The sequence below is a fragment of the Colius striatus genome, chromosome 8 (assembly GCF_028858725.1).
Source record: "Colius striatus isolate bColStr4 chromosome 8, bColStr4.1.hap1, whole genome shotgun sequence".
NCBI classification, from domain to species: Eukaryota; Metazoa; Chordata; class Aves; order Coliiformes; family Coliidae; genus Colius; species Colius striatus.
This window is the reverse complement of record NC_084766.1, coordinates 2,048,144-2,072,713: the sequence shown is the minus strand read 5'-3', so window position 1 is coordinate 2,072,713 and position 24,570 is coordinate 2,048,144. Positions and strand designations below refer to the sequence as shown.

Genomic DNA, 24,570 nt, shown 5'->3' with positions numbered 1-24,570 from the left:
ACTGGCTGAGTGGCTATGCCTAGGAGTTCTCAGGAAGCTTAGGGATGGAGAGCCTCAGCTGCTTCACAAGAGGTGTGTTTCCCTAACTTGGCTGCTGAAATGTTGCACCTCCTCCAAAAGTATGTGCCGAAGGGTTTCTGAGGAATGCAGAGCAGAAGCCACTTCCAAACCACAAAATGTTGGTTAAAGCAGTATTTTTAAAACTCCATATAAACTAAATTGAAATATTTGCATGCATTTCTGGATTCTGAAGGAGCTGTAACCACATGCAATTACGAGTGGGGTCAGCCCCATCTGAACACACTGAGTCGTTTTGGAGCAGCGTTGGCCCATGTGCAGTGAAGGGTGAGGATGGAGAAGGAATGAGGTGAATAAGAACGCCTAAATAGAACTCAGTGGTTTGTTCTCACCTGGAAGGCAGAGTTCAGTTTTGGAAAAGACATCTGAAAAAGGAAACAGCAGCAGTAAAGGAAGTTTGAGGTTAATCAGAGGACTTGGGTGTAAGGAGAGAGTAGAAACTGAGAAGGGAGAGAACAAGTAAGAGAGTTTGCGGCGAAGATTTGCAAACTGAGACGTGGTAGAAAGAAGATTTTGGCAGCACTTTCGTGGCAGAACAGTGCTAAATAAACATGGAAAAAACCCCTTAAAACTGATGGAAGTAAATCCCCAGTCGTTTGGCACAAGAAAATTAGCCAGAAAGAGCTTCTGCTAAAAGCAGCCACGACTTTGCAAACTGCAGAAAAGCGCATGCGTTTAAATGCTGAGAACAGGCAGAGACACCCTTACCCAACCACTTAAGAAAAGAATGCTCTTTCAGTTTGAGGCAAAGGCCAATGGGGAGTGAGGCAGAAGCTGTTCCTTAGGGCCATGGCCTTCCACCACCCCTTGGCAAACTTCTTGGGCCCGCTGCCTTACTGTGCCACCCTGCAAGTCTAAGTCTGCTCCTGTCGAGCAGGTAGCTGGGTTTTGTTGGCACACTCAGCCACCTGGAAGGGAAAGCGTGTGCCTGGTGGTGTCTTCAGGGCTCTCCTCACGAGCCCCAGGCTGTGCTGCCTTAGGAAGGGCTTCTGCCTGCACCAAATAACTAGCCTGTGGAGAACACGTGCTGTTAATTGTGTACAGCTAACGTTTGGCTTTGTTTTCCTTCCATCTCCTTTCTGGGTGGACACTGCCTCTTCTCGACCGCAGCGACTTGTGGAGATACTCAGCTGGAGGGCAATATCTTCTTAGCAAGCAGCTCTGGAGTGCCTGAGTGACAGCAACGGTCATGTCTGTTTTGACATTAAAAAAAAAAACCAAACCAAACCAAATAAATCCAAATTACAAACAGGCAGCAGCCAAATGCACGAAACCCTGCATGCATCTGATGCTCCGGGCGCTGCCTTTCTGTTGTTTTCCATGGATCCATCGTGTCTGTTTCTGCTGTACGAAGGTGTTTTTAAATCCTAAAAAGCAAAATGAAAACACACACACACACACACAAGAGGACATGTTGTTTGTATAAAAAACCAGGAATCATGCTAAATAAATGACAGATTATCCGACATGCCCCCTCCCCCAGGGCTAAGCAAATGGCAGCAGCTGGACATCTTTCTGAAATGAAGTGAGGGGGGAAAGCAAAAGTGAAGGAGAGAGAGAAAGAGTAGAGGGAGAGCATAAAAAGGAGGCGGCTTGAGCGGCAGCGGATGGCTGAGCTGTGCTCCCCAGAGCCACGGCGGGAGGGAACATCACACCCGGGCTGTGCTGTGGCTTCCATCCCCGAGAGGTGGCGAGCAGACCCCAGAGGAGCCAGTGTGAAGACTGGGGTTGGAGAGAGAGGAGGCACTTCTCTTCCTGTCGCCCGGCAGAGTGACTTCAGCCCGTTTGTTCTTCGGTTTCTGCACAGCGAGAACGCTCTGCAAAGCTGGTTGCTCGGCTGCTGGATCCCGAAACAGACTTTTTGTTCTTGTTGTTGTTGTTGTTTAAAGAGAAAAAAAAAACCAAACCAAAATGGGATGTTGATTTCGAGCTCAAGGTGGAAGTAAGGATTGAGCAAAAATGTGTTTAAGTGAATCTAACTTAACTAGAAGCTCGCTCTTCAGAGATAGTGGTTTTAGAAACAGCCACTGCCTGGCCAAACGTGGAGGTTTGAAGCCAGCTCATTTAATGTAACAGAACCAAACCAAACAAAGCGTTGCATTAAGAGCAGAGATTTTTTAGAGGAAGAGGGTACATGTATGGGATTTTCTTTTCTTTTGTTTGTTTTTCTTCCCCTTTCTTTTCTAGTAGCATAGTTTGGGATCCACAGTGCTGCAGGACACGTGTTCCTTAGGAAGCAGACAAAAAACCTTAGTGTTACGTTCTTCATGAAGACTTGCACATACACTCCTATACGAGGCATAAATAGCGTGTGGTTTTTGTTTTTTATACTGAAATATATGCACCCATAGAATTTAAAGGGGTTCCCTGGCCTCCTGTTTCATTTGTTTGGTCCCCAAGCACAATAGCAACGGGAGCCAGCAGCCCCAGCCAGGTGCTTCTCCCCACCACTAACCCATCTGATGTTTGTACGTGTCATGTTTCCTAGTGTTTATTTGGGTAATTGTTTTCTATTTTTTACAGTGATGTTGTAACACAGAAAACTATCAGATCAGAACCTCAGAAACCTTTAGGGGGAAGGACTCCAGGCCACCTCCCGGTGTTGCCTCTGGGTGCCTCATGAAGCAGAGGGGAAAGGGAATTAGCACATTTGATCTGATGTTTGTCCTTTGGGCCAATTCATCCTCCTTTCTTTTCTTTGCTGCAAAAGGAGTCTGTTTCCTTTGTTGGTTGGGGGGGGGGGGGGCGGGTGGGATGGGACGTGGAAGTGTGTTGCTGACCTTACCAAGGAGGGAGCCTTATCCCCAGAAGAAAACGGCCTTTCAGGCAGACCTGATAGGATTTGTCTTGACCGAGAGAAGGCATCACTTGTAGAAGCTGGGATGGGCTTTTACCTGAATTTCTGTCCACTGCTATTCATGTTTTGGATCTTTAGAGGGAGTGAAAGTGATTGCACTGACAGCATACTAAGTGTGCAGCAACCTTTTTACAGACTACAGAAGAGGGGAGAGCCAATTGGGAAGCTCAATCATTATTTAAGAGAAGGCAGAAAACAAAAGCTGTCACACAAAGCGGAGCTGTCGTCCTTTGCAACAGAGAGCCCTCTGCTCCCTTCCTTAGAGAGGTGCTGTCCCACACCAGGATTAGACCAGCAAAGCCCCAGTGAAGGAAAAGACCATCCACACTTCCCAGGTTTGTCTGAGCAAATACCCTTTTCTTCCTCCCTCCACCACCCCAGGGAGGAGTGTGGGGAACCGAACCCACAGCGGGCGGGGAGGGGGGCAAACACTAGACTTGATCGTTTAGAAACATTTTTAAGACAGCACTAAGCCAGTGAGTGAAGTGGAAAAGTGAAAAGCCTTGATATTTTATTCAGATTTTCTTTTAAGCCACAAGGAGAGAGCGAACAGGAGTTTAAAAACCCATAAATACAAACCATTATGCATGCCTTCTTTAGGTCTGATCTTCCTTGTCTCTTTACCTGATAACTATTAATAACTAAAAAGAAAACCCTCTGTATTAAGTATCTGCATCCTTCAGAGAAAACGTTAAAAGACCAGAGCTGGTGGGTTTTTTTGGTTTTGCACAGTCTTGGAGACAAACTCTCTTTTGGGTTTTTTTTTTGTTTGTTTGTTTGTTTTGTTTCCTTTTAAGTTAATGAGACCCTTAGCTTGGTATGGCCATTATCAAACACAGCTGTACACCTTTAGCATTCTTAATGTTCTCTTAAGGGGCTAATATAAGCATCTATATAATATATATTATAAATATCACATTTTAAACAGGAAATGGAAGGCATTTGTTGCAGAATTTTTGCATGACATAGAAATAATTAAAGTTAGCTAGTGTTTGTTTGGTCTGAATGTTGGTAGAACCTTCATAGCTTTGTTACAATGAAACCTTGAACTGAAGATATTTAATAAAATAACATTTAAACAGTGCAAAGCTTTGAGTGTCACGTTTTTTTCCCTTAAACCCTGAGGCAATGAGGAATAAGAATCCACAGAGCTCTTTCTTTTGTGTAGGGAATTCGTGTGGCCTTACAACTTCGTGTTTGAAAAGGAAAAGGGAGGTTAAGTGGTACAATGAATGAAAAATCAGCTGGTGTTAAAAAGAAAGGGCCAACAGAACCTGTTAAAATGAACTTTATGGCGTTTCCCTGACAGACCATGGGATAAGAGGGAAATATTGCTTCTGTTCCCGGCAGCCCAACCCTTGGCAAGCTTGTGCTCTTACTTCCTCTCTTGCTCTTTGTTTTGCTCACCAGTATTTCAGACTCTTAATGGAGCAAAGCTGTCTTGCCTAGGTTTGCCTGATGCAACATGCTGAGCTCCAGCTGGGTGGCAGCTCTGATGTGTGTGAGCCAGCGTGCTTTGTGTCCTGGGCGGTGCTCCTGTGGAGGCAACGGCTGAGCCACTTGCCCCTACACATTTGCCTGGTCTAGCAGTGTAAGTGTGAGCTTCTGACGCGTCAAAAGTGAGTTGGATTTAGCCTGGCTTGTTTCTGTACTGCCTCTTGTCACTAGCATTTCATTTCTGCTCCCTTGGGTGGGCTTTGTTCTGCTCAGGCCTTGGCTGCTTTGGCATTTTTATCTCTCACCTTGCGCTGGTGGCAGCTGAGCCCGGGTCACGTCTAGCAAAGCTCCTCACGGGGGCTGAGCACTTTGGGCAGGGGCTTCCCTCTGCTCCCCTCCTCTCAGGTGCAGCTGGGAAGCCTTATCCCCGAAAGAGAGCTCAGAGAGCTCGCTGTGCTTAATCCCCTTTAACTGCAGCAATTACCTAGTAAATAGGTGTCAGTGTCTGCTGCTTAAAGAGATGATTGCTTCTGCTGCCTGAGGAAAATTGTCCTTAGTGGTTAAAGGGAGAAAAGAGTTTTACAGCCTGTTTTAGTGTGGCTGAAGACAATCTGTTCCTGGCCAGGAGATAGCTCTTGCTGTTATGCTATCAGAGAGAGGTTCTGCTATCATATCTGACATCCTGGGCGGTATCATTCATCAAGGTAAGGTCTCTCCTCAAGCAGTTAATCATATCTTAATGATCTTTTGAGAAATGTTGCAGTGTAATCTGATGGCACTAGGAAGATACCCATAAAGTTAATGATGATTTCCCATGTCCTTAGTAGGTGTTTTAACCAGGAGGAGAGCAACTTAAAGACTCACTGAAAGCACAGTAGTCAGGCTAATGCTTATGTCGAGAATATTTATATACAAGAGTCCTTTTGGAGAGCTGCTGTGCATGGGTGTGATTTAAGTATGCTGTTAAAAGGTGATGGTGTTGCATTTAAGCTGTGCTGTGTGCACGTTTCCCACTTGCAAGTGCTCTGTTAGTCACCCTCAGGTTAGGGGCGCTGAAAAACGAGGTAGAATCTGCTCCAAAAAGGGTTTCTGTCCCGTGTTTTCATGTGTTTTAGCTGACAGCAAGGGTTGGGAAGGGTACTTGTGTGGGGTGTGATAGCTCCAGTGTTGAGCTATCAAGCAGAGATATCCCCAGAAACTTTTATGCCATATGTGGTTAAAATCTGTTTGTCCTGTGGGGTGGCATTTTGCCATCTTCCTACCTAAGCCTGTGCCTGAGCATGGTTTGTCAAGTTCCCCCCCTTCTCTCCCACTAGATGCATGTGCACAGAGCTGCCTGCTCTGTGGGAGGCCTGTGATTGATGGCAGCTTTTATTTGCACTCAGATTTCCCTTTAAAGGAGGATGGCTCTGCTCTCACTTGCCGGGCTAGCAGCACAAAGTCTGGCGGGATGCTTTTGTGCCGTAGCACGTCTGAGATGCAGGAAGAAGCAGAGCAGAGTTAGACCTCGAGTGCCACTATCCGTTGCCTTTGTTGCAAAACCTGTTACCTTTCACTTATGTGCGCGAAGGGACAGAGCTTTTGAGTACTGAGAGGTGATTTGTGACCTGTCCCTGGGTTTGCTGTAGCTGTGAGCGACTGCAGCAGCCACTCCTGTGCTCCCTGCTTCAGCTTGCCCCTGCAGACAGTGGCACTGACCCCTCTGGAAGCTGGGGGAAGAGACTGGTGAGCAGTGATGCAGGGCAGCTGGGCGGGATTGCTGCTGCCCGTCACGGATGGCTTGTTGTGGGGGGAAGGTTTGGAACTGCAGCCTAATGCACCTGGAATGCTGATTTATTAGGATTCTTTCTGGATGGGGAGGGGTGGTCCTTGGGGGAACTTTAAGGGGTTGGAGTGGAGGGTGATGTATTTTTCCCCTGAGATCCTCAGTGCCTGCACACTCCTCACCTGCAGGAACAGCCTGTTTGCCTGCCCGTGAGGAGGAACAGGGATTTACTGGTCGAGCTGTACCTTATGAAGAATCTCAAGCAATTTCTTCTACACTTAACAAGGGTTAGAAAACAAAAATTCATATACTCGTGGGTTTTGAGACAACCTGTCCACACTGAAAGGGTGCAAACAACTCTGCCATATCTGTTGAGGCCTCATCTGCAGTCCCGTGTCCAGTTCTGGGCTCCCCAGAGCGAGTGAGAGAGAGGGAAAGGTGGTTGTCCCTAATCTGTAACAATTTGCATGACTTTACTCACTGTAGTGATCCATGAGTGGATGGGCAGGATAATATTTCCTCCACAGAAAACCTTTTTGTTTGTGCACACCCCCACCAACTGCTTATTGGTAGGGCTGGGGCTTGGCCAAATACTTCCTTGCTGTGATTTATTTCTCCTTCACATCTCTGTGTCAGTGTAGCGTCCCTACCAACAGAAACAGCCTGGGAAAGTGGCACCTGGGATGTGCTTCAGGGGACTTGTTTGCACTGGAACACCCTGCAGGTTGTGGCAGTAGCCGTAGCAGTGCTACTGCTGCAAGGTTATTCCTGTTCCAGAAAGCAGTGACTGACTTGTGCCTTACTGCACCTTTAGAAGCTCAAAATGAACTGAACAGCTTGCTCCTAGGAGAAGGATACTCTCTGGGTTATCTCTTACAAGATCAGTGGTTTGGATTGTGAGGAGGCTGGTGGGGGGAGAGAGCAGAAGTGCAAGATGGCTTTAAAGGTGTCTTGCAAGTGAGAAAGACAATGACAGTGGGATTGAGAGTTGTGGTGACACAGAATGGAGGCCGGGGGAGTTCTGCTCCGCTGGTTTGAGGGGCAGTGGGAGAGATGGGGCACATTTTGGGATGTCTTTTTGCATTGCAGATTTCCAGTTGTGTTGAACTGCCACATACAATGCACACTCTTGCCAATGATTCCCCTCCCTTGGTGTAACTGAGGTTGGCTAGACTGGGGAAGATGGGAGCTACCGAACACCTGGTTTTACACCAGAATATCCTAGCGTGGTTTGAAACAGTAATGCCAGTTTTACAGGATGTAGGACTGGATCAGAAACGCCCTGAGCACATGACCCAAAGTAGCTGAACTGCCGCAGACTCCGCTGAGCGTGGCCGTGGTGGGAGCAGCTGCCTCAGCCTCTGCTGAGGATGGGGGTGCTGCTGGCCAGAAGCAGAACGGGCTTCTGAACCCCACTAAGCTGTGGCTGCTCGTGGGTTTGTCTGCTCTACTGTGGTTGTTTGATTCACCTGCTAACTCGGGCTTAACGGGCTTGCACATCGCTTGCAGCTGGGGATGAAAGGCCTTGTGTAAGTCTGCCTGAAGGCAGCGATGTTAAACCTTTTTCAACAGAAGACCAGGCTCCTATGCAGCAACTTTACATCTTGTGTTGGTTTCTTTGAGGGCTCCCTGGGTGTGATGCCCAGCGTGCCAGCGATTCCCAGGCTGTGGGACTGGAGGCAGGGCTGCCAGGATGAGGCCTCACTCCCTGAGCACCGGCTTTCCCTCTGCTTGCCTGGCTTCTGCCACCAGCCCTTTGTGCCTGGCGCTGCTCCGGGTCTCGCTCATGCTAACCCGGCACAGCCCTCCAGCCCTGTGCAGCGTGGTGGGTACTTTCTGCACGGCTGATTCACAAGCACGACGGCGATAACAGCATTCCCACACTGCCGCACGCCTCTCCATCCTCTGCTATGGCTCTACATCCCCTTTTGCCTTCCTACCACCGTTTTCCCCATGTTTTGCAGCCGGGCTGGGCCCCGTGCCTCTCTTTTCCTGGCCAGTGTCACTCCCTCCCTGCTGCTTTTGGGGGCATATCCCTCGGTCCCCTCCCCGCGGCGGCGTGGCCGTGTGCCCGCTCCTCTCCGCCCGCGGGCCGGGGTCGGGAGTACCCCGCCTCGATGCGTTCGGGTGCGGGCGAGCCACCGCCTGTCCCCCCGCGCCGAGCCCGAGTCCCGCCCCCGGTGGCGGCGGCCGGCGGGCGGGGCCTGGCCCCTGCGCCGTCCCCTCCCCTGGCGCAAGATGGCGGCGGAGCGGCGCGGCGGCGGCTCCCCCAGCGGCCGGAGGGACGCGCAGCGGCCGGGAGCCGGCGGGCCGCGGCCGGCCTGAGCGCTGCCCGCCGAGCCGCGGGACCCTTCCTCCATCCCTGCCGACGGGGAGCCGTGTCCCCTGCCCCGTGCCGGCCCGGCGAGGCCTCCCGCGGCAGGTGAGGAGGAGGAGGAGGGCAGCGGCGTGTCCGCGGCGCGGCCCGGGGGGCGGTGGGAGGGGGTGGGGGGCGAGGCGAGCGGCGCCGGCCGGCCGGGGGAAGTTGTGCGGCGGCCGGGGGGCTCTGCGCGGAGCGGGGAAGCGGCGAGGGCTGGGCCCCGCGGGAGGACGAGGGGGCTGCGGCCGCCTCCGGGGGAGCCGGGCCGGGGCCGGCGGGGAAGGCGCCGCCGCCCGCCCCGCAGCCACCTGTGCGGCCGGGGTCGCGGGGGCCGGCCGCGGCCTCGCCGGGGGGAGCACACGGACCCCGTGTCCCGGCGGCGCTCGGGGCCGGAGCTTCCCCGGCCCTGCCCGGCTGCTCGCCGCGGGCGCCGAGCCGAGCGGCGGACACGCGGCCCGGAGGAGCGGCTGGGTCCCCGCGGCAGCTGCCGCCCCGCGCTGCCCCCTCTCCGCGGCCGCCCGTGCTGTGCCGGGGCTGCTCCCGCGGCCCGGAGGAGCGGCTGGGTCCCCGCGGCAGCTGCCGCCCCCTCTCCGCGGCCGCCCGTGCTGTGCCGGGGCTGCTCCCGCGGCCCGGCGCCGGCTTTGTTCGGGCCCCCGGCGCTGTGTTGCGAGCGGCCGGGTTGCCCGGTCCGCCGTCGGCCGCGCAGCGGGGCAGAGGATGCTCGTGTCCTGCGGTGCGGCCGCGGCCGGGCTGCGTGTGCGGCACACGCTCCTGCTCGGCCGCTGTGTGCAGCCGAGGCCGACGGCGGCTGCTGCCGTGGTCAGGAGGAACGCACAGCGACAATGATGTTGTGCAGAAAGCGCCGATGGAACGTGGGGACTCGTTCCAGTGGTATTTCCCATGCTTTACTCAGTAAAAAACGGATTTGCAGCAGTAAGGAGATAAATAAAGTGCCAGACGCCCCTGTTTGCTTATGCAAGAGTGAATAAACTCTCTGTGGCCCGAATTAGAAGTGGGCAAATGTCATGTATCTGAATTTAACCACAAGTTTGCACCACTCCACACTGGGATTCTTTGTGACCAAAGCAGCGTTCAGGGTTGTTAATTGTACGTGCATTTCGCATTAGGAAACGCAACCTTGCTGTTGGTGAGAAAGAGGCAAACTTCAGCTTATGTGCAGTCAGCTCAATCATCTGCAGTAAGCGGGATGGGAAGTTTTGGGTGATAGAAGAATCTAGGCAGCACCAGTACGGTGGGATGCCTTGTGTACAACAACACCCCGAGAGCCAGAAATAACTACCAGCTCAGCATCAGCCCCGGGAGTTTCTCGGGCTGGGTGCCCACACGTGCTCAGGTTGCCCATGGAGCTGGCTGTGCTGCAGAGGCGCTCCATCCACAGTGGGTTCGGGGGCTGCGTCTGCTCAGAGCTTCTCAGTGCAGCTGTTTTTCGTGGCACTGAGGTTATTGATCCAACTCCTGGTAGGCTGCACCTAGGAAGGAGTTTGTACTTCACGCTGCACAGAGGTTGTTTGGCTGTGTGAAGAGCTGTGCCGGGGTTAAAAGCAGCCCGACTCTGCTACACCAGTGTCAAGCCCGTGGAAAAACTCTCTGCTCAAATCTGGCAGCCACCATAAAGCGTTCCAAAACTTTTCCACTGTCAGCAACAGTCAACAAGTACGTATCTCTCAGGGTCATTGTGTTGCACGCTCGCTGCTTCCTCTTTAAGGTTTTCTTCCTCGTCCCAAATTCCTCTCTTTCCATTCATTCTTCCCTTTTAGCTTCTGCTCTTCCCCTCAGTCCATGATACCTTTTCCCTTGCTGCTGCTTCTCAAATGCGGTTTCCTAACGTGCCTTTTCTTCTTCTGTCCCAGTGGCTTTTCAGCCCTTGGTGGTTTTTTTGTATGCTTATGTGTTTTTGAAGTAAGAGGTACTGGAAATTTCAAAGAGCAGCGAAAACGAGCAGCTGCACAGCAAGGACCGAGCAGAAGCTGTGCTGCCTCTGTCCACATCAAATTTATCGCTCCGGTTGCACAAGTTGCTCTTGGGTAAGGGTTCTCAGAGATGGTGTCAGAAGAGAGGGCAGGGGCCATCCTGCCCTCCAGCATTGCTGACACGGTAGAGACAAGAGTTCACGGGATCATTTCGGTTGGGAAAGACCTTTAAGCTCGCGGAGTCCAACCACTTAGCTCACACTGCCAAGCCCACCGCTAACCCACGGCCCTCAGTGTTCAGGGGCATCCGGCAGTGAAGTGGGATTGTGATACAGAGAAGCGGAGAATGGCTGGTTTGAGGAATGGAGCGATGCCTGTGAGTGCTGATGAGGATGTAGGCTGGCACACAGAGAGGCTTTCAGCAGGATCAGGTAGTGCAGCGATGGTGCTGTCTGCTGCCTGGGTTTTGTGCGAGGTCTGATCTGCATCAGAGCTCACAGAGGTGAGCCGGTAAAAACACTTGGTTTTGTGTTGGCATTTACCATTATAGCGTTCCTTAAAAAATTGGAAGTGGGGATGAAGGGGGAATAGCCATGTGCAGCCTGGATGTGTCCTGAACCAGGCCTGTCGTCTCATCCCTGAGCCTCCTTTCCCAGCTTGAAATGCCTATCTCAGATCTCTCCCTGGTACATCCCGGGGTATGTGGTGATTCTCTGAGCAGAGCTGCATAGATAAGATAATCCATTTCGTTCTAATTGGCAGAGTTGTTTACACATGATCTCTCGCTCATTTTCCTCTTTTAAAGGAATGCATATCCATCCCTGATTACAGCTCAGGTCAAAATCCCTCAGCACTTGCAGCAAATCTCTTTTAATTGGTCTCATTTAGCTCTCAAAAGGTTGTGTTTTAATTCTGTCTCTTCCGAATCCTTTTCCCTAGTCTGTAATGTAATTTATTACAGGGTATTTTAGAGACAAGGGAGCAGCCTCTGGCTGTCAGCAACCTTTGCAGCGTATCAAGTATCCAGCTCTCAACAGGCAGTTTGTGGGTGTAAGGCAGCGATGCTGCAGCAGCAGCAGCACACGAGCAGCCTGGGGTGTGGGGTCTGTCTCGGGTTCTGGGTGTAAGTGGGGTGACTGTTCTCGTTTGTGCTCTCTCTGCTTCTCTGGCCTTGTTGCAGCCGCTGCTGATGCGAGGGTCTCGGAGTTCAATTTTTCCCTTTCTGACTGTCTCTGCAATCGAATACAAATACATCTGAGCTGCTGCTGTGGTCTGTGGCAGGCTTTGAGCAGCACAGGATTGGTAGAAGGCTAATGCTGGGAAGGTATTTTTAGAAGGCCCAGGGCAACGTTATCTGTCTTTATGAAATTTGTTGTGACTTTCCTGAACGCAGTTGCTTTGGTTAATTGGACGTAATGCAAAGGGGTGAAGCCCTGTGCTTCATTACGCCTGCACCCAGGCACTCAGCCTCTGGCCTGTAACAGCACAGTCTGCTGAGCTGATCTGCCACATCTCCAGGTGCTCTAACATCGGCTCTGGAAGGCTCAAAGGCGAGCCTGCTGCTTTTTTCTTCCCTTCTTCAGCCGTGCCCCCTGCCCTTACACTGGTTATTATCCAGCTATAGCAAAAGCCAAAGGGAATAAGCGCTCTTGGAGTTGAAATCCTGGGCTGTGTGGTACAACAGAGAGGGTACAGGCAGACTCTCTGCTTTGCTGCTCCTGCTCCGGAGGCAGGAATCTCCAGCAGAGCTCTCGAGCCCAGTTACAGCTTAAATCACCCCTGAAAGAAAGATTTACTGGAGTGCATCCATCAGAGCCCTGCCTGTTCTTTCTGCGTGGCGGTATCTGAAGGTCTCAGGCCTCCGGCAATTGCTGTTTGGGGACTGTTTTTCAATGTAGACCCATATCCACAAAGGAAATGATATAGATCACTAGACTGAATCCATATGTGCCCTATTAAAAATGCAATGGGAATCTCTAGACGTGAGTGATGAATTAATCTCCTGCAGCAGGAAGATCTCCTCCGTCACGCTCCCGTGTTTGCAGTGGGTGCGAGGGGCTTGCTAAGGCTGAAAATGCAGTTTGGGCCTCCTCGGAATATTTGTGGGCTTACACTGGGCCACGTCACATGAGCTGTTTTTTTTCACAGAGCTGGTGTTTGCTTGTTTTTTAAAGCTGCCCAGACTCTCCAAACAAGGAGAGGGATGGTCGTGGCCTAGAGCTATAGATAGACTCAGACTGCTTTTGGATTTGTTGGGTGAAATGAGGAGTGCCAAGTGAGTAAAGGCAGCTTGACACAGCGCTTCCTTGTGTGCCACCACCACCAAGAGGATGCTCAGGAATACCTGTGTGTTCCAGGAGGCCGTGGCTGTGTGTAACCGAGGCTGTTCCTCCTGCTGGGGTTGCAGCCGTGGGCCATCAACAGTGTTTGCAGGCTGAGATGATAACACCTTCACTCAGCCTGAAGTACTGCACGCTTCATTTCCATGAAATGAGCAAGAGTTAAAACCAACAACGATTAAGTACCAATGTTTTGGGGCTGGGCTGGTTTTTCTTCCCCAGTATTAAAGGAGGGTGCCAAGGGGAGACACGTTTTGGTCTATGTGCTCACAGGTCCCTCCTCAGAGAGGATGGACTTCACAACGGGGGAGAGAGTAGGAGATGAAACTGCCCGTGTTAAATGACACCCCAACAAGTCATAGCCCTCTCTGGGGCTTCGGATCCCTGCTGCTTTTAGTTACTGATGTATTTCTTTCCCCTGTATTCAGCAGTTCCCTTGGAAGCTGGGTTGGCATAGCTGATGCAACGAGGAAAGAGGGACAGCAAAATGACAATTTTATCCCTTCTTAATCTCTTTTTGCAGTTCTGGTCTGCCATCTGGTCAGTCTGTTTGAAAGCACACAAGCCCAGCACCCTGCCCTTTCTCCTCTGCTGTTTCTCCAGTGTCCTAGATCCTTCATTTGTCTACCAGAAACTCTCCAAGGAGACGGCATTCCTCAGAGCCAAGGCTCTCATGTCAGGACCGTTGGATTATGTGACAGAGCAGCATCTTTTCCTTTGATCACATTGGCCTTACGGTTCCAGATGATTCCATCAGCCTAATATTTGATTGGGTTTTCGGCCTGTCTCTGATTAGTGCTAATTTGCTTGGCAGTACTTCACAGCCCACATGTAGGTTTTTGGAGCTTTTCGACAGATCTCAACTCTTGAATTTTCAACCACTTTTCCTCAAAGGAAACAGTGAGATGACAGGGCTTAACTGTGACAGCCTCCAAATACTAGAGATCAATTTAGAAAAGAAGAGGAACTTGAGATTTCCTTCAGAGAGGTTAGAAGATCCCCAGAACATTTCATAAACGTCTGCTTTTGTCTTAAGAGCCTCTTGCTGAACAGCTTTCTGTTAGCTCTCTAGCCCTACCCAGTGCTTGACAGTGCATGGGGAAATTCCTGTCAGAAAGGGCTTTTAAAGCAGTCAGTTGTGTCGTCTGTTGGATGATGAGAGTTGGACTCATCTGACTACACTTGAAGATCTGCAACTAAAGTGTGTCAGTCTGAGCCAGGCACCAGAAACTCCCTTTATGTGAAGGGTATGTTAGGGCGCAGCTCATTTCTGCCCTGAGGCAGATGTCCACGTTTGGTGAGGGAAAATCATGTTCTGGAAGTCCTTTTTTTCCACTGAACATAATGGAAACTGAGGGTGTTAGTCCAGATGTAGAAAACGTCAGCAGTTCAGATGCCTGAGCAGAACGTGGGTTGAACACCTCCCAGGGTGACACTGCCTTGCTCCTAACCCAGGACTGCTTTCAGTGGAGCATTTTCTTTACCTATACTGATAATACATTTAACTCTTCTGATCTTAACTACCTTTCTTCTGATCTTAACTACCTTCCTTGTCTTTAGAGCACTTTTCCTCTAGTTTTTCAGGGGGGGTTGTGGGTTTATTTGGGGTTTTTTTGTACCCCATGCTGATGCAGGGATTCTGTGCCACTCTCGTGTCATTCCAAGCTTTTGCAAATGCTGGGTGGTGGGGAATGCTTGGTGGCTGTGCATTGTCTTTGCCCTTGCCCCTGTGGTTAAGCTGTTAACAGCCAGGGTTCCCCTGTACCTGCTAACTGGGACCTCAGTGTGGTCCTGGCCAGCCGTGCCTGTCACAGCAAAGTCAGGCCAGGTCATGAGTAGGTCTTTATTTAATGCAAAACCTTAACCACTGAGATTACAGTTGGCTCTGTGAGCAAGTGGAGTGTCAAAATGTCAGGTAGTGGCTTATGATTTTAGTTTCCTGTAAAGAGCCAGGCTTCTCTCCTGCACTGGCTGGGCTTTGCACTGCTGGGAGCTTTAGCTCTGAACGAATGGTGAGGTCAGACTTGGAGTGGCCCAGTGCAGTGGCACGTTGTGTCAGGACTCTTGCTTGAGATGAATAACATAATGTCACAGCCAGTTGAATACCTCATAGTGTTTGATGGCTCATGGTGAATGAGGAGCCCAGTAAGACTGAGGACTCTGTGCAGTCTAATTAAAGGCAGAAATTGTCAGTGGAGAAAGGCTGGTGTTTTGTCTGACTCCTTAAAATGTCATCCTCTTCTGTCTGTCATTGCCTCAGTCATGTTTGTGTTTCTCTTCTGGGCATCACCTGTGTGGGGGTCTGTTTCAGTTGTAGAGATGTCTTTGAAGTGACAGCATTTGTGTCAGCTGCAGAGCTACAGAACTGAAATCACTGGCACCTTGCTGTTGGTGAAGTGCCTGTCCCTCCAGTTACTGAGGGCCACGCAGGTGTTCAAAGAGCAAGCAGAAGCTAGGGTAGGCATTGCATCCATCGACACAGAGTGGCTGTGCCTGAGGACTGCTCCCCGTTTCATCAGTTTGCAGAACCATGTGAGCTATCACAATGTCAAACGGGTCCTTTCAGTGGGACAAAGTGGGATCCTGTCCCAGTCCTGCAGCCACACAGGGGCAGATGCATAAACCGCTAGTCTGCTTGTCTGATCTGTTGTCCAGAACACCTCTGAAACACCAAGCTTCTCCCTGCCCCCCCTCCATTTCACTAACTAGTATTGTATTTGAATTTGTTACTTGTAATTCCATTGTGTTTATTCATTTGCGATTAAATGTTCTGGATTCAGTCATCAGTACTTCAGCTCAGGCTGCGTGAGCTTTTTACTTACGGCTGAGTCATAATCATCTTCCCCATAAGCAGAGATCTGTCACTGTCTGCTGATTTAGCTTCATCTGCAGGCTTTCATCCTTGCCCTTCCTTTATGTTCCTGTTTCAGATCTGGCTGCTTGTATCAAAGCACGATGTGAGCAAGCCCACTTCACTGACTCAAGGCTACCACAAAAACGTGCTGTTGTCCTGAGTTAGCATGTCCAGTATCCTGTAACCCTGCGTGGAACAGGGTGTGTTTCCATGGCCCAAGTCCACACAAACATACAAACACTGAGCTTTCTGCTTTGCCTCTAACAAAATATTGGTGTTTGCCTTTCCCAGCGTTGCTGTTAAGTGCAGATTCCTCCCTAAGCACACGTGGCCGTACAGTGCCTGTGGTCACAGGCAGAGCTCGGAAGCCCCTTTTGATCTTGTGTTGCAAATGTGGGCAGGTTAAACACGAGCCAGTGTTCAGGGACTGTCCTAATTGCAATTGGTGATGAGTATAATGCTTCTCTGAGGTTGTTACTGTTAATTCTTTTGCATGTTGTAGAGCTGTTGTATAATTATTTATGTGTCGGTCCTGACTTCTTCTCGTTGCTAGATGGCAACTGGATGAAGATGCCCTTTGAACACAGTCCTCTTGGTTTGCATGTAAGCTGATGTCCCGCTGAGGAAAGCAATCCAATCCTGTGGTGACCCTTCTTGGTATTGGCACAGCCAGCCAGGGTCAGGAACTGATGTGGAAATTCAAATAAACAGAACAAACCCCTCTGTTATCATTCTCTGGGAGACAAAAAGTTACTCTTCAGTTGATCAGTAAGAAACCCAGCCAGGCTCAAAGGCTTTCGTGTTGGCGTACTACGGTGTGCCTTGGGGATAGGATGAGTTGGTGAGGTGCTAGGACTGCTGTCTTTGGAGAAGAGGTGAGATGGGACCACCTAAACACATGCCAGATGTTCACCTTGAAGACACAGTTGCACTTGGTGTGAGCAGGAGAGGAGTCTTGTGCTGCTTCTCTGTCTCAGTCCTGCAAAGCTTTTAAATGTCAAGTTTATGTAGGTTAGACTCAACTGCCACTGGTCATGCCAGAAGCTCCTAGGCTCAACTGCCACTGGTCATGCCAGAAGCTCCTAGGCTCAACTGCCACTGGTCATGCCAGAAACTCCAAAGCGCTGTCAGGAACTGGCAGCGTGGCGGGCGAAGAGCTGAGCTGCCTGCCCAGCAGACTGAGCCGGTAACTGCAGCCCTCCCTTGTTACCTGTTCTTTTCCACTTCTGATTAGACACTGGATTAATTGTTATATCAGTGATTTTTCTCTGAGGGGAAAGATTGAAGAAATCACAGCAGTAGCTGTTTCTAAAGGAGACACATCCAGAAGAGGAAAGCAGTGTCTTTGATCAAGGCACGGGCTGGACCTGGGCTCCCAGGCTCTGCACTGTGTTTGTTTGTGTCCTCCTCCAGGGCCTGCCAGCTTCTCTGATGAGCACTGCTGCATTATCTTTATGTTCCTCTGCAGTTTACTAGAAGACATAATGTGTAATGTCAGAAAATAGTTATGTTTCTGTGAACTGGCTCTTGCTTTTGGGGCTTTTTCCATCCCTTGTCAAAAATATGCCAAAACCAAAAGAGATGTTTCAGTGTTTCCCTCAACATCTCTTCCTAGCACCCTGCCACTGGCAGTCTGACCCATGATACTGTTCTGGACAGACCTTTGGGGACTGAAACTGTTGTGAGTGCTCAGGCTCCTTCCCCTTCCTGCAATTCTATCTTCCTGAAACGCATCCTGTGCAAGGGTGAAGATCAGCGCTCAGAGGCAAAGCTGTAGCAGTTCATGCAGTGTCTGCACTGCAAGCAAGGCTGTTCATGAAGGGATTTGTCTTGTAAACAGCTTGGTCTTAAAAGTCTGTGTTGAGTAGTTTTAAAAATGAGCAAACTTTTACAGACAGGTCAGTGGTCAGGCAAAGCCCTCTTGGTACAGAGGCTGGGTGTAAATCACTAACGCCTGATGCTGTTTGTCCCCATCGGTGGGCTTCATCTCAGGAGAGCATCACGTAGGGATGCAGAGACTGGTTGGTCTTCATGGGCTAGTGATTTAGAAACCTCATGCTTGCTCTACCAGGCTGGGACTGGTGGCACCAAACCTGAAAACAAGTGTTGACAGCCCTACTGCTTTTGTGCTGCCTTCACAGCCTTTCAGCACTGGTGTTACACAGCCTCCGCCACTGGCTCTGCTGGGATAGCTGTAGCTTTTTCTCGGGCTGTATGCAGTTCCATCTTCCTCTGCAGTGCTGACCTTTGACCAGAGCTGTCTTCCAGGGTAGCCCAGAAACTGCTAACGAGGCAGGGGAAGTGGCTGCAAGGCTTGTGAGCACACGTGCCAGGACTTCGGCCAGAATGCGATGGGGGACCTTTCAGCCAGATGCAGTGGGGATGCCCTTCCAGACACAGACACTGGGGTATAATCTAACCCTTACATTTCTGTTCCTGCAATGAATTATCAGTAGGTAATGGTTTTTTAGGAAAACCTTACCATCTAGCTTGATTCTGCCCATCTTGAAGGAAAAGGAAGGAGAAGCATAAAGGTAGGTTTTGGTTCCTATAAAGTTACAGGAAGAGATTGACTGCTGCAGTGAGATCCATCCTGTGAACGTGAGGAGGTTTCTTACTCCTTTCTCCTCCCTGTAAGGCTGGCCTGGCTGAGGCCACAGAAGTACAGGCCAGGGGGGAATAGGGGAAAAGAAGCAGAAATTAGTTGTGTCTCGTACTGATGTGAATCCAGCTGGGAGATGGTGCTGCGCTGATGCAAAAGGCTTTGTGCTGCCACTGTCACCTAAGGGCACCTGAAAACAGGACTAGGAGATGCCACATCAAAAACTCTTAGCAGTGTTTGTTTGTTGGGCTTGGACAGGGAAGCAGTATGTGAGAGCAGCCAGTGGAGTAGTTCATCCCACGGTGATTGCTCAGATACGTGTCTCCTGGGGAGCGAGTGGTGTGGTGGGTCCTTTGGCTTGGCCATGCTGCATAGGGTCAGCGTTGCTGTGATGCTGATGGCACAGAGCTTATAAATGACTACTGATCTTTTTCTAAATGCTTTAAGTATTCAGCTTGAGGCATTTTGTTAAAGGGGCCTCGTTACCTGAGCAAGTGCCAAGTGCTTTAAATATTCTGTGCTGTGCGTGTGTAGCTCATACTGAGCGTAACTAATCACTGCTAAGGCTTCATGGCTTCAGTGTATAGTGCATCTGGGAGCAGGTACCTGTGAGCCTGGTCAGAGGAAACCCCTTTCCCTTCTCTCTTCACTAAAAAAGAGCTGTTTCCCCACACAGATTGCTACTGTTTCTCCTATAGTGTGCAGAGCATAGCAATATGTGGGCAGCAAACTAATGCAAAGTGCTCTCCTGTCTAGTGTTTCATTGTTCTTTCTGCCTGAGGCTTTGCAACCTTGGTCTTTTTTACTTAAAAGTCTTTAAACAATGGATTATCTGTTTTCACAGGCTTTAGAGGATTTGAAATAGCAGTCACCCCTAGGCATTTGGCTCGAGATTACAGCAATAGATGCATTCATCAGAGCCCCCTGGCCCTTCCAAGAGCCAGGCAGTTGTAAGATTACCTCTGCCATATTCTTGTGCTTCTAACTCCAGTGAAGTGTGTCAGCCTCTTAGCAATCTGAGGTGAGCCCTCAGTTTGTGAGAGAGGGGTGACATGTGTGGTGAGGTTGAGAGCACCCACAATAGGGGACCTTTGTTCTTGCTGTGATGCTGACATTTACTACGTTACCAATGTGGATTTTCCAGGAGACCAGCGTTGCCTTTTTCCCCCCTCCAAAGCCCTCCAAATTTCATGTGGCTTTACATTTTTCAACTTGACCTGTAACTTTAAGCAATATTGATGTTTCTGATAGCTGGGTGCCAGCTGCTGTTTCTCTGAGGGGTGATGCTGAGATGACAAAGCAGTTGCCACCCAGTTGTGACCTGTGTCGTGGCAGTTTCTGTGCATGCGAGCGCTTCCTGGTCGCGCTGTTCAAACAGGGAGCGCGATGTTTGTCCTCTGTTGCCACGAAATCCAAAGCAGTTTGCAGATACCAGGCGCTCTGCTGCGTTGCTTTGGAGAGAGATGTCAGCTGTCAGGAGGAGACTCAAAACCCAGTTCCAATTAGAAGCTACTTTTCTGAAGCAGTTTGTTTCTGCTTGGAAGAGCTGTTTGTGGTATGATTTTTCACGGGCTGCGCTGGGCACAGCGGGACTTAGTTTCTTCTAAAGAGCAGCTTTATCTCAGGAAAGTTCATTGCACAGAGAGGTCTGTGATGTCCATACATCTGAGGTCCTGTGAAGATTTCCACCCCTGACAGACTTCTCTTGATTTCCAGCAAGTGCTGTTTCCCAGCCTTCTGAGCTGTCACACCACGTTATGACGCTTGCCACAATTAAATGCCGTGTACTGATTGGCCACTGGCCTTATCAAAAGACCCTCTCCACACAGGTACCCACACAGGAAAATGAGAACATTTGATTCTGTGTGGAAGATTCTTGTGCTGTACTTCATTCTTCTTTCTTCCTTCTGACAAGTAAGTAACGATAAACGTTGGCCGAATCACACCGTACCTTTGCAGAGTATATAATACACGTTGCCTTTGCAGTGGGAAGCTTGGAGCTTGCTTTCCAACAAAAGATACAAGTATTTAAAGCATTTCTAGACAGATCCAAGTCAACTCCAGCACTTTGCCACATACGTTTTCATCAGAAAATGATGGAAGCACTGAGTCTTTTGGACTAAAGATTGTGGCCTTTTCTACTGTAGTTTTAGTCTTTCCCTCCACACCTCAGTTCCCTTTCCAGAGGAAAAGCAGTTTCAGTTTTAACTTCATTTTCTTTAGTAGGTTGGTAGAGTCGGTAACTTAAGTAAGCAGTGCAGTGGATTTGTGTCTGCACTCCAGAGAATGTGGGTGTTGAGGCTGATACCTTTTTCTCTAAGGTAGATAGGTGAATGGGTATGAGGGATCATGAGAGTGGTCACCTGTTGCTGTGGTTTTGACTGTCAGAATAGAATCCTGGAACGGTTTGGCTTAGGAGAGACCTTAGAAGATCAGCCTGTAGCCTGATCCTTGCAGGAGATGGAAGCCAAAGCTGTAAGCTGTGGGAAATGAGGATTACAGCCCTTGATAAAAGACATCTGATTCTAGGAAAGGAATGGGGTTCATAGAAATCATGGACGTGCTGAGGGGTTAATTGGCTTCTGGGTGCTAATGAAATGGAAAGTATTGCATCAGGAGGGTATTGCATCAGGAGGGTGCAGCATCTGCCAGCTTGTGTTGCCAAAGGGGAAACATAGACAGGGAACTGACAGGTGACCAGCAAGGACAGTCAAATATGGCACAAGGAACACGAGAAGGTTAGAATATAACAGGTTAGGTGTGAGAGACAGGCTTTGGAGGAGAAGAGATGAACTAGCTAACCTACAGATAGCAAGAAGCAGATACAGAGGCTTGTAGCACCTTCTTGTGCTACAAGATGGGACCTGGGTCTCTGAATCTGAAGAGCTGACTGTCAGAGAAGATCTAAAACCTCATGTTGATGCTGCTTCCATTCTATAGTTCTGTACTGAGAACAACCACCTCTAGGTGCAGTAAGTTGTGGCCAGCTCAAGGTGCCCCTGTGGCAGATCAGGCAGTGGCTCTGTATGTGGGTACACACCACCACATTCAGATATTCTGAACGTTGCAAGGACCAACACTCATAGGATACAACATACCAGAATTAGTTTTGCTTGTACAACCTTAATGCATCTCCCTTAAATAAAACAATTTCTGACTTACATGGATCATGAAAGCTCATTCTTTTAACAATTCTACCAGCTATAGCTATTTTACTGTAGTTACTCTAAGGAAGAAAGCGTGCTACAGATGGAAGGGGTGGGTTTTTGTATCTACTGGTATTAATTGAGCTTTGGGTGGTAAGAGTGTGAGTTAAGCAATCCCTGCTTATGTGTGAATCCTTTTTACAGTTGTACCAGCTCATGTGTGGAGGTACATGAGGTGCAAAAACAGTCATACCTTGAATTGCTTCCTGTGTTTTGTCCTTTGCTCTTCTCCTTTGTGGCAACAGCCTTAGTATTTGGGCCTCAATGATAGCGAAGCTTTGCTACCATACAGGGAGAAAAAACCATCAGCCCAAGTGCTTTTAGGGAAAAAGGAAGTGGAGAGGTTGAGGGTGGGAGGTCCTGTGAAACAGCTTAATATACAGCTTATGAGTCAGTGATTTCCTTTCCTTTTGCACTCATCTTGTCCAGATGGGATATTTTCTTCTTCCTTATCAAGCCAGCCTCTTCTTGTGCCCTGCTTCTTCAGGGGAAGAAGCTACAAGGATAACATGCAGTGGCACAGGTGTCTTTAAGTGAGGAAACCTAGAGGCAGGAATCCATTGCTGGAGCAGCAGATCCCACAGACAGTAGGATAAATGATGGTCACTTCTCTCTCTTAATGTGTGCATGTCCTAACAGCCCAGCTCACTGAGCACCTTGAGGTTGTGTTGCCGGTGAAGAAGTGTGCAGCTTCAGAAGAGATTCCGACGGAACAGCTAACGTGCAAAGTCTTTAGACAAAACACGTTACTCTGAGGGATTGTGAGGAAATCCTTTTAGACTCGGGGCTGAAGCAGTAGTGCAGAGACTTGTGGCTCCCTTTTCATCTCAGTGGCATATTGTCACAGGCATTTTGGTAGTTATGCTTTTTCCAGTTTCCTTCTGAGAGGGACGTTTCCCCCCCCTCTTTTTATTGTTGTCATCTACATCAAGAATTCAATGTTATTTTTTCCAGGAGGTTTACTCCTTTTGCAATATATATCTGTAGGGATTTAAATTTGGGGGCTCTTGGTGGAATTGCTGTGTCTTCTGTACACTTGACCACCTTTTGTTACCTTAGTTTGTGTGGCACTTGGTGATGCAGCTGAGCGGTCCCTCAATCTGGCACTTAACTCTTCAGCAGTCCTGAACAAAAAATCTCTTGTGTCATCAGTGGTTCGTTAGGCACTATAATTAAAGCAGACCCATTTTTCCATGTTATTACCTAGTTGAAATCCATGTCATTGCATTGAGGAGACCTGAGAGGTTAACAGCCAGTTACCACTGCATTAAGACAAGAAATGCTTCAGTGCTGCTCCGTTCAAAGGCCGCCTGATTGTCACACTGCTGCTGGCAGCCTGCCTGCAGGTTTTGAGGTGTCTGCCTCTTTTGGGACTTGGTGGAAATTTGTTAGTTCTCTGTGATTGGTATTTAAATGATGATTTATTTCCACCCCAGAAGGGAAGAGGCGGTCCTTGAGTCTGGAAGGTTACTGCATGGAACAGCCAGCACACAGATTGAATGGAAGTGATGGGATATGGCTGTTACCTGCCTGCTGTCCCGTGGCTTGCAGGGTCTTTTCACTTCTGAGGGCTGCACAAGGCTGGTTGGGAGGGCAGCAGATCTTCCAGAGCAGCACATCAGTGTTGGAGACAGCCAGGGGCTTTGCTGATGAATTTAGAAAACAAATAGGAAGTGAGTCATGGTCTCCTACCTCTGTCAGCAACACACAGAGGAAAACATCGCGATGGGTTTTCCGTATCAAAGAACAAACTTCTTGTTGGAGGTGTTGAGACCTGGAAGAGGAACTTGGGCAGAAGAGGGGAAAATGGATGTGGAGAAATCCTCTTAAAAATCTTTTTAAAAGGAACATAAAGGGGATGTTGATTTGTAATCTCCCTTTTCATTGTGCACCCACCATTGAATTCGAGTGTTTTGAAGCTCTAGGTAGTTTTTCTGTGCTAGAACATTTTTGGGATCTGGTGGAAAATGTCATTGCTAAAATGATGCTTTGCCAAGTAGGTGTCACTGGACTGTGTCACATATTCACTGGAGGCGTGAGTGCAGAGGAAGGGGCAGCAGTAGCTGCAGAGTTGTACCTCAGGCTCTTCAGAGAGGGAGTGGAGTCAGGCAGGTGGGATCATCTTCACTTACAGCCTGTGTTAAGGAGTAAGTCAGCAAATACCCATCACATTCAACTTCTTAGCATTCAGTAAGCCTGACAGAAACTGCTGTTTCACCGATGTTTTGGTCCGTGGCCAGTTTGAACGTCTCTGTCTCATCCAGATTGCACACTCTTTGTCATAACCCATCCCTAAAGTGCCAACAGACCTTTTTCCATATGTCCCAGAAACACAATGTCATCGGTACTTGGTCACTGCCAGCATCAAATGACTGGAAACCACGGCGTAGGCTTCCATCATTTCAGAATTAGTGGTGATCTCATCATTAGGCCTATGAGAGATGTCCTGTCATATTTTTGAATCTGTAAAATCATCTGGAATTATTATTCTAATAAACAGAGAGATGATTTGGCTCAAGTGAAGCCCCAGTGGCTAACACCAGCGAGATAATACCAGATCTCTTTAACAGTACTTGGGTATCTGTCCATGTTTTCCAGTCATCAATACAAGAAAAACTGAAATTAAATCAGAGTACCTCTGATGATGGATGGCAGGCTATTTAATCTATTTCAGGGCTACCTGGAATTGCAAGAGATGAATTACTGTCTATGTGAGGCTTCTTGATTTGGGGAGTGAGTCACAGGCTTCGCATCCAGGTTCTGAGGTGATGCAGGGGATGCCAGCCAGGGCTTGGCTCCAGTTTCCATCAGTAGTTCTGGCCAGCTCAGGACAGAAGATCCTCTTCATGGCAGTGAAAAGTATAAGGAAATGCCTTACTAGGCCTGCTCTAACAGTCTGGGGTGGATGAAGAGGACAGGTTGCTGTGTCAGTCTCTGGGTGGGTTGTGGAGTGTGTTGCTGTCAGCTGAGTAACATCTTCCAGTAATTTTCATTGCCCCCCTTCTCCTCTCACCCCACCATTTCCCTCCATATCCTCTCCTTTGTCCTCAATGCTGTCATCAAAATGTATTCAATGCTGCTAAAACCAGGATTTATGGGTTTGGTATATCAAAGAACATCCACACTGGGGGTTTTTGTTCTG

The 24,570-nt window shown here is 49.2% G+C and overlaps 2 protein-coding genes across 10 annotated transcripts in view; both read left to right on the top strand.

The window, feature by feature from the left end:
- The window catches only part of CAMK2G (calcium/calmodulin dependent protein kinase II gamma), a 118,319-nt gene extending 114,296 nt beyond the window's left edge, over positions 1-4,023 (top strand). For all 7 annotated transcript variants that reach the window (XM_062000830.1, XM_062000832.1, XM_062000833.1 and 4 more), the window contains one exon: positions 1,189-4,023. The gene's annotated coding sequence lies outside the window, so the exon portion shown is untranslated. The remainder of the gene's footprint in view (positions 1-1,188) is intronic.
- A 4,401-nt stretch (positions 4,024-8,424) lies between these two features.
- Positions 8,425-24,570, top strand: part of NDST2 (N-deacetylase and N-sulfotransferase 2) — a 117,420-nt gene continuing 101,274 nt past the window's right edge. For all 3 annotated transcript variants that reach the window (XR_009819149.1, XM_062000820.1, XM_062000818.1), the window contains exon 1: positions 8,425-8,559. The gene's annotated coding sequence lies outside the window, so the exon portion shown is untranslated. The remainder of the gene's footprint in view (positions 8,560-24,570) is intronic.